We start from the raw sequence: 10,207 nt of genomic DNA on the forward strand, positions 1-10,207 counted from the left end.
TTGTGTATTGGTTTGAAGCACTAGGCCCACTCGTAGGAACCCATGTTCGATCCCTGGGGTGGCATTTTCGTTTTTTTCGCTCATATGGTAATCAATTTGACTGTTTATATGAAATTAGTTTAGTGCAAAATAAGACTGTACATATGGTAATCAATTTGTACAAGATATGGTAAATGAATTACCATCTTTTTTGCACTAAGTAAGTTTTTTTTGCACGGTTGCACTAAATTAGTTGAGTAGCTAATAATACATAATTCTTTTTTGCAGGTAATAATAATAATTAGGTCAATCATACATGGTCATAGTAAATGAATTACCATCCTTTTTTGCACTAAGCTAGTTAGTTTTTATATTTTTTTAATTCCTCATACACGCACTGAAGCACCATATGAGCAAACTTTCTGTACCTCATTACTATATTTCTGTTGGAATTGACGTACTAGAGAGTTCATTTTGGGCCACGAGTGGGCCGAGAAGCCTGCTCGTTCTGTCCAGACTTACTCAGGGGTGCAATAAAGAAATAAGTAATGCATGAGCTTACAGGATGGCGGAGAAGCTCAGGTACGGCGGCATCGAAGCGCAGATGGCCGCAACGAAGGAGAGGAAGCAGACGCCTCCCCTGGCCCAAAGCACTGCCTGAACGAGCTTGTACGACACCATCCTCGATCCTGTTGCAAATCAACAAACGGTAAGTAAGAAGGATGAACATTTGAAATTTATACTCACCAGCAAAAGGGAGAAAATTATGATCGTTTCTTAGGGAGCATTATGGGCATCGTTCTCATCGTCTCCACCATGCGTTCGTCGTCTACTTCTGTGCACACATGTCTTCCATGTCGACAGCCACTGGTTTCTTATAATCTTGCAAGTAATTCTCATTATAAAAATGTTTACACCACGAATACAACATACTAGTAGAGGGCAAGCTATTTAGCTGAGGGGGCCAATGCCCCCTCCCCCCATGTTTGAAACAATAAATGTCTCCATGTCTAAGTTTATTGTTCCAGGGCAACACATGGTCATTCGACTTGTTTAGTTACAATTCAGTGTTTTGAGATCATGGATTTGTTTATAGACATATCTTTGGTAAAGCTTGTGAATCAGGGCATGGCACAAGGGGCACACATATGTACAGAGATGGTCTTAACCATGCTATGTTCTTTATTTTAAGTAATCACAACATAAAGAATGCTTAACTATAACTTTTTTAACGAATGTAATTGAATTGGCCTATGTGATCTATCGAATACCTAGCATTCCGAAATTATAGTAAACAATAAGATATAACAAGTAAGATAAACAAGCAAGATCTTCACCTGTTGATGGCAAATATGAGAAACATTAGTACACCACATGGTTGCTAGTATGTCTAAAAAATGCAGTAAATTGCCACCTCCCAACATACGTGGAAAATGATGAGCACAGAACAACTAATTTGATAAATTACCAGCCCACTAAAGACAAACCAATTTTTTTAGGAAATCTATTTTTTATAGCTTTCGAATCTATGTATGTATGCCATAAAACTAAAGTCTATTCACACATTGAGGAAAACAGAATGTTCCTATTATGGATGATTGTTAGAGGTCCTATCCATAGAAGAAATTGATTTTCTTATTATGTACAAAAGGAAATGTATTGGCTCATTTTTGAAATATATATGTCAACTGTGGACTTAAATCTTTGCATGTGGTTAGAACTTGGTGTTTTGATTCGTTTTACTTATATGCATATCATGATCTTTGGCAAAGCTAGTGAACTAGGGCAGGGCATAAGGGGAACGCAAGTGTGCGCAGATGTGAGCTCAACCACCATCATATCTACTAGATCAGGAGCGCGCCTTAGCGCGAGGGTGCTGGTCCAAATGTTGTGGTCAAACAAATAATGCTCATTCAGACAGGATAACAAAATAAAATAAAGAAGAATCATTCACTTAAGCTTTTACTATGTGAGAGACAATATGACATTACTAGTCAATAATATGATGCAAAAGAGTGTTTCTAAATATATGTACCTTCAACATTGATAATACCATATGAGCAATGGTGCAAAAAAATTCATTGGTAGCTGGCAAGGAGAGGATCAATACGATAGAAGTCTATACAAATGTTGAGCATTGCAACTTTACAAAATACTACAATGAAAAGGTATATCATAAAGTATAAAAGCATGATCTATCATTCTACATCGGTACATAAGTTCTATAAAATATAGCCAAGTAGTTCATACTCGCAAGTGTAAAAACTGGTGTTACAGCAGCTGGAAACAATGTTATAGAAACATCAATAACGGTATGGCCTTTGTCTTTGTTAGTCAATCAACAAACATGTATGGTATCTTGTAGATGATCATCGCTGAGAACTCCTACTTCCTCTTTCCAAGTGAAAAAGGGCATGTTTTGAGGTGAATCTAATGCAGATAGTAGTGGCCAATACTTGACAGGAAAGGCTGATAGCGTCCTCAGGCTTCATTTTTCTGATGAAGCTGTAACAATGCAAGCTTCAGTGATACATGAGTAATTTCTCTTATAGTATGAAATAATATTACAATACAAGCTTCAGTTAATTCTTAATTTTCCACGAAATGAAAGGAACAATGTAACTTCTTAAACAACAGTAGCACGACAACACAAATATGGAGTTAAATTTACATGTGCAGGTAGTACAGATTGTACATAACACATGTTTAGTTATGAAATACTCCCTCTGCAACAAATATAAGATCGTTTAGATCACTTACTCTAGTGAAAGCACTACCATAACATATGTCTAAAGCATGGCATTGAATAAGAAAAGAACACCATTATAATGCACTATATGTTCAAAGAAAGGGTGATGAGAAATCCCAGATACAACCGAAGATGGAAATATAAGAAAACATTATTAGGACAAAGCAGTTCAAATCACAACATGAAGCATCTTGTTCAATTTGACATGGATAACAATAGAAGGAGAAAACAAAGCCGAACCTTGGCCCCTGCCACGGGCTATTCTCTCATAACTCGTACGTCCAAAACATGAGTTGTTTATTCTTATGAAGATATTAAAATTGCATCAAGTAGCAGGCACTCTCTATCGTATATATTTTTTATAAAGGTAATGTGAATATAAGATAAAATGGTTCTTTCGAATATCACAAAATATGCCACAAACATGTATATTCCACGGATAGATGGAGTGGCCTGAAATTGCATGCAAGAGGTTGAGAAAAGAAAAATACTTGTTAAAGAGTTACTGGAACAAAGGCAGAGTCTGCAAGAGAAGTGATTACTTGCCAGATTCAACCTGATCTCCAATTCTCCATAAAACAAAGATTTTTGGACATGTACACTTGGAGAGGTGTCACCGCCGTGTAAAGGTATGAATACATCCATGAGAGCACCACGGACAGAGCTAAAAGGAAGTAATACAAAAAAGTTCTCTTATCGATGGTCCAACCGTACGTAAATACCTAAAGACTGGACACTTCACCATAATTATTTTCATTTTAGAAATACGTAAAAGCATAAACCTATCAACAAAATGACTCATGGCTAGACCTGGACATCAACCTTGTATATGCAGCACGTGTTTCAGAAAGCAACCTATTTACCGAACATATATAATTAAACTTTGTAAGCATGCATCTCTTACAATTAAAGTAGCCACCATATAATTGGAATAAAAATGTTGCAGAAACAATGTACCAAAAATAAGGGTGAAATGCAAACTGATTCAAGGGTAAAAAAACATGCAAGGATTTATTCATGTTGGTGGCTCACCTGTAGAGACCAACAATTATCTTTGCTTCACAGCTTGCTAGCAATATCAGTCAAGAGCGTCCAATTTGCTGAAAAATTTGAAATAGTCAGCAACACACTGGAAATCTAAAAATCTGAACCCTACAAACAAACAAATATATGTTTGTATCATGAAAAACTTCAGATATGACTTTGGCATCTTTTAAGCAACATTACACCCAAGGAGCTAGCAATACTATGGAGATCAGGAAATGGTTAAATATGCAATGCAACGAAATTAAAATGTGTAGTAAATATTCTGAACAAAATAAGGGACTGTTAGACAGAACAAACTTAGATGATTGCAGGCAAATTGCTTCTTGTCATGACAACAAACTCAAGAATCAACTGGAACAACATTAGCCTGTTCAGTATTGTAGTTCAGCTGCGCCTACCAGAATCACGAAAATCTAAAACTATAGTTGCCTGCTCTCTAATTTCCGAGTGACATGGTTCAATTCCTGCAAAGAAAACAACACATCGGCAAGGCAATCAACACAGGAAAATGCAAGTACTTTAAAATTAACATGAGAACAAAAAGAAGGGTACTGTGAATAAAATGTACTGCCCAGGAGCGCGCCACCACAGGGGGAAGGGTAAAATACGATTGACATTGGCCAAAGAACTGGTACCTTTGAGATGCTCAACAACCTCGTTAGAAAATCCCGCCCAATAACTCAACAACTCTTCAGTGAACCAATTATCTACACACAATATCATCAGGGTCAATTATCCAAATGAGCCAACTAAAAGAAACATCAATAGGGAAACAACAAACAACAGCAGGAGCAGCAAGGCACAAAAAAACAATAGCAGAAATTGTAGGCCATGAGCAGCAAGGGCCGGCCACGAGCAAGACGTGCGCAATGGTCGGCAAGCAACAGTAGCAACACGGCACACAACAAAAATAGCAGCAAGAGTCGGCCACGATCAGGACGCAATCGAGAGCCGTCCACGAGCACGACACACCCGGAGCCGCCGACGACAAGAGAAAGAAGCACTTCCATGACGCGGGGAGACGCACGAGCACACAAGTCCAGCAAGACAAAGCAGCAGTGCCATGAAGCGGCAGTGGGAGAAGGTGAGCTGGAGAGAGGACCTACTGGCTACCGGATATGGTCGCCGTCGTCCGCTGGACCTTGACGGATCTTACGGGAAGGGAGGGGACGGCCAGGATCTGGTCGTCGCCGCCGGCATCAGCGGCGAGTGTGTCAGCGGTGAGGCTGCCGCTTGCCTCCTTCTGGCCACCTTCTGGTGCCTGCGAGATGTGAGTCCAAATTAAGTCTCCGGAGGAGAAGGTAGATCCGGTGAAAGCAAAGCGCACTCTCGATGCCCTGAGGAAACCGGCAAAGTCTCCACCGAGAACCAACTATGAGCGCATTACTGAACAGACATATCTCCAAGCGGAGTGGTCGGGAAGTACTGTCAGACATCAAAGGTCAAGAGAACGAGCAGCTGCGAAAAAAATTGACCAACTCGGCGAACAAGCAAACCAATCGTGCCCCCCGCTTAATGTGTCTAGCGGCAACATCGTCGCTAATGCTCCGGGGATGGTGGCCGGTTATGGCAATCTACAAGATTACCTGCCTGACGATCAACTTCCTGATTTCATGGAGGTGGACGAACACATATACGAGTACGGGAAGCCTCTCGTCAAAGCTGAAAAATCTCTAACAATGATGATGCGAAGATTCCATAATTGGTACATGAAAACCTGCAGAGAGTCTGGGGGGACGAATAGTTTGTATCTGAACATTAAAGAGGAGCACGACCCCGTTGGAACTGATCTGTTGTGTGTTTCATTTGAGGAGTTCTTCGCGTTCTTCAATCAAAAGGCCCTCGATAAATTAACGGTCTTTTGCTACTGCCTGTAAGTACTATTTCTGTCATTAAGTCTCTATATATAGCTCGGCTCTTTCATTGCATGTATTTATAATTAATTATCCTCAATATATTATGCAGATTGAAGATCGTCGAGTGCAGAAAACAAAAAATTTATGATATTGGGTTCATTAACACAAATATCATAGATGAATTTCTAGTTAAAAAGAACGCCGAAGAGGACGAGGCCAACTTGCTACAATCGTTGATCAAAAATCAAAACAAAGATACCATACTCTTTCCTTACAACTTCAAGTGAGTGTTACTGTCGTGTGCATATTCGGTTTCCCTTATTACTCGAGCGAGGTTATAGTAATTGAGTTGATGAGTTATGCATGCGTGCGCAGCTTCCACTATGTTCTTCTGGAGATTAAGCTTGAGCGGGGACTAGTAACCGTCTTACACTCGAGACGAAAAGATCCCGAAACCTATGCGGACATGACTAAATTGCTCAACAAGTAAGTTCAATCGATCATTATCGCACCGTATCGGCAACTTTTTGTTCATTTCCTGATATCTCAAGTAATAATAATTAGTTTTTGTCTTGCAGGGTTTGGAAACAGTTCACCGCAGAAGCTCCGGAGCTCCGGGACTGCTGAAGGAGCTGCGATATACATACCCGAAAGTAAGTACTACTGGCTAGCTAGTTGCGCGCATCTCCTGTTGATTCTATAGCTATAGTTTCATAAATGCCATTTATAATGCTTTATTATCAGTTTGATTGACCTCTATTTCTCGTAAAGTGCTTGTGGCAGGGAATGATTTCTGTGGATACTACGTGTGCGAGTTCATCTACAACGCGACTTTGAAAAATAAGCGGGGCTACTCTAAAAGACAATATGAAGTGCGTAAGCAATAATATTCACAATTTCATTTTATTACACCATCATTTCTGTTCAGTTTCATTCATATATATGTATTAATTAACCCCCTTCTTCAAATTAGACGTGGCAGATGCGGAATGAACTCCTAGAACCAGATCGCATGAAAGCAATTCAAGAGGAATTGGCGGGATTCTTTCTTGACCACGTCATCAATAAAGCTTGAAAATACCATGTGGAACTTGATTTCAATGCTAGGGGATTGTAATTAAGAGATCTTACAGATTGTATATGTATGTAGCCAGTAGCGTCGGATAGATAATACGAAAACTTGTTGTTCGACCAATCTCTCGGAGAAGGAGAGGTCGATCGATCACTTCTCTCGGTATGCATGACGAACTTCTGTACTTAATGGTTCCCTTCATTTTCTTACTAGCTAGCGTGTCGAGAGCCTCTCTATGTATAGTACGTAGCATCGACCAAGCACGAACATAAGAGAGGACACTTCTCTCTATTAATTAGCTAGCTAACACAATATATGAAACACCTAAATTAACCCCCCAAAACCCCCAACCCCCCATTTCAAAAAAACAAAAACCCCAGCCACTGGAATGCTGACGCGTGGATGCCTTTTGGTCCCGGTTGGTGCCACCAACCGGGACCAAAGGCCCCCCTGCCTGGGCTTGGCGCACCGGCCACGTGGAGGACCATCTGTCCCGGTTCGTGTTAGAACCGGGACTAAAGGGGGGAGGTATTAGTAACAACCCATTAGTCCCGGTTCATGAACCGGGACTAAAGGCCCTTACGAACCGGGACAAATGCCCCCTTTTCTACTGGTGAAAGCCCGTAGAATGCAAAGCTCAGAAACAAACAGATCGAGAGAAAAGAAAATGCCAAGAGAGATCTGGCATGTTGCTGGCAGGTGGTGTACCTCCAGGACGGTGATAGTCTGCGCAAACTGGAGCGGCCTATCCACGACGGTGAATAGATACGCGTGCCCTGAACGGGAGCGCGACAAGGAGCACCATGAGTCACTCTTTAAGGCTGAGTGGCATGCTGCCAAGCACCTGGGCGAGGAACGACACGTAGAGGATGAGGAAGTGCAGTCTGAATGACACTGACATGGCCAGGAGCAACCACGGGTTGACCTATGGAGGCATCCTCGGCAGGCTTGTGTCTGTTGAGCGAGTTGAACATCCCGATCGCCACGAGCATGGAGAGTGAGAGCATCGTTGCCCTCACTTTGTCGGCCTGGAAGGAGTCGCAGGGGTTGTCGTCGAAGGTGAAAGTTCTAGCACCAGCAATGAAGGGCGCAACTGTGAAGTTGTCCCAGCTAGAGAACTGACCCCAGTTCGAGAGTTGTGAGTAACTGACAAGTGTGTGGCCATCTCCATTGAGATCAATGCCCTTGAAAGATCCGTGGGTGTACCAGATGACAAAGATACAAACGGTTGTAACCCTCATGTAAAGGCCAATGACCTACAAGTTATGTGATTAGTGAGAATTATAATCTCGAGAAGAAAGGCATAGATGCCTAAAACAGATCAAACAGATATGTGGTGATCATTTACCAGGTAACAGAACAAAATCTAGGGAGTAATCAATGAGTCGCCGCTCCTCCTTGGTGGTTTCTTCATGATGTCCTTGTTAGGCGGATTGAAACCCAAAGCAGCTGCAGAGGGGCCATCGGTGACGAGATTTACCCATAGAAGTTGAAAAGGTATCAACCCCTCGGGAATACTCAAAGCAGATGTAAGGAAGATTGAAGCAACTTCACCAATGTTTGAGAAAATCATGTATCTGCAGCAGTGAAGCAAGGGCCTTCAGAATACTCAAGGAATAGAAGGTTTTCCACCAACTGGATGTGAAATACGTAAGCAGACACAATCACACAATCATGCTCGATTCAGGAACATCATTTTTAGCAAGCCATATAGAACAATCACAAATAGGCAAGCAACGACAAAACTGTCAATGAGAAGTGCGAAAAAGGCTCTCAGTGCACAAACCTTATTAAAGCTTTCATGTTATTGTAAATAGATCTTCCTTCACCAACTGTGACAAGTATGGTACTGAAATTGTCGTTAGCTAGTGCCATGTCAGAAGCCTCTTTGGCAACCTGGAAAAAATAAAGATTAGATCATTCCAAAAATAGAAGCTGAATAAAAGCATGGTTTTGCAAATATCCCTCTTTTCTTAGAACCTCCAAGTCATGTTCTACAATCTAAACAGAAAAATACTCTTGTTTTGCTGGTTCAGATAGTGTTATCTGGTTAGCATGAAAGCAATAACAAATGAGGGGACAAGGGGTGGCAATGAGTATCAAGTTTGTTTCGATGGTGTTTTACTGCAAGAGAAAACCAGATGTGCAGTTGATCATATAAAAGGAAAACTCTCAGTTAACTATGAAATACTTCAGATGATGTGAGATCCTTTCCTAGATGAACACTGAACATGTAAGCTTGAAATCAAATAAGCTAATGCAAAAGGAAATACAAAAGCGAAACTGGGTCATGTGATGTTTTCTGACATACCAAATAATGCATTTCGGCAAGCGGATGTTGCCATATAGCCATTTCCTGATTTATCAAAACCCATGAAAGCCAAGAAGATGGTGAGCTTCAGAAATAAAAGTGACACTTCCAGTGACATCTGTGAGTGGGCAATACAAGTGAAAAGCCAATTAGTACATGCTACTTGAATGCTAAGAAAGGGCATGCACCTATGTAAGAAATTAGCTTACGCACCAAGCAATAGAACCCTCTGGTGCACCACTTGATTGAGGAAGAAATGAAAAAGGGCCGATGCAAAAGGAAATACAAAAGCACCACACCAAGCAATACGTTTTAACTGTACTAATTTATCTTCATGCTTAGCTAGATCTGAACATCTCTTAAATCACCCAATTTTGCAGGAACCTACCTAGACATGAATATCAATGGGCAGGTCATAAACCAATCTCAGAGTGTAGAAACCAATTACAGTAAAAACAATACATTTCGGCAAATAAACATGACTCATTACTCTTTGCAGGCCAACAATTGATGAATGTACAACTAGAATTTGATACATGAGCACTTTCTTCTAGTAATTTTACCTTGATCATATTCTTGGGGGCCTTTCTGTTTTACATCAGAAGACCCATCAATCTGAGGAATAGTATTGGTCACTGAAGTACTCTCATCAAGCACTGGAGAACTGTGGTAAGACTTCTGAGCATTCAATTCTTATGCCCCAGTCATGGGTTCAAGTGTATCAAGAATATCCTGGCACTCCTGCTGAGAAGCACTATCGAAATCCAAGTGAGCAGACTCTAAAGCAAATTCAATGGACTTCTTGGAGAACAAAGGGCTCAGAATGACTTCATTGACTAATTCATCATCAGTTGTTGGCTCCTCTCTAGCCTGTGAGGAGGCCATCCAACTTAAAAGCCCAAGTGCTTCAGAATCTACAAGCTACAAAAGAAAGTGACAAGAGGTGCTTTATTTATCAGGAGAAAGTAAAAACACATTCAAATCGAAAGCATAATATGCAAATGTATCCAGACAAAATACACATACATAATCCCAAGAAGGGGAATATCAGAACCCACATCTAAAATGATTGGCAAGATCAAATAGTGACCCTGGAATGGCATCCTCTACCATCTGAAGTACTCACTTCATACCAAACTGATAACCCACAAGTGTAGGGGATCGCAACAGCTTTCGAGGGTAAAGTATTCAAC

At 40.9% G+C, this 10,207-nt stretch overlaps 1 pseudogene; it reads right to left on the bottom strand.

Moving 5' to 3' along the window:
* Nucleotides 1-537: 537 nt before the first annotated feature.
* Nucleotides 538-8,593, bottom strand: LOC123157540 (calcium-transporting ATPase 1, endoplasmic reticulum-type-like; annotated as a pseudogene).
* Nucleotides 8,594-10,207: the final 1,614 nt, after the last annotated feature.

This window comes from Triticum aestivum, chromosome 7B (assembly GCF_018294505.1).
Source record: "Triticum aestivum cultivar Chinese Spring chromosome 7B, IWGSC CS RefSeq v2.1, whole genome shotgun sequence".
Taxonomy (NCBI): Eukaryota; Viridiplantae; Streptophyta; class Magnoliopsida; order Poales; family Poaceae; genus Triticum; species Triticum aestivum.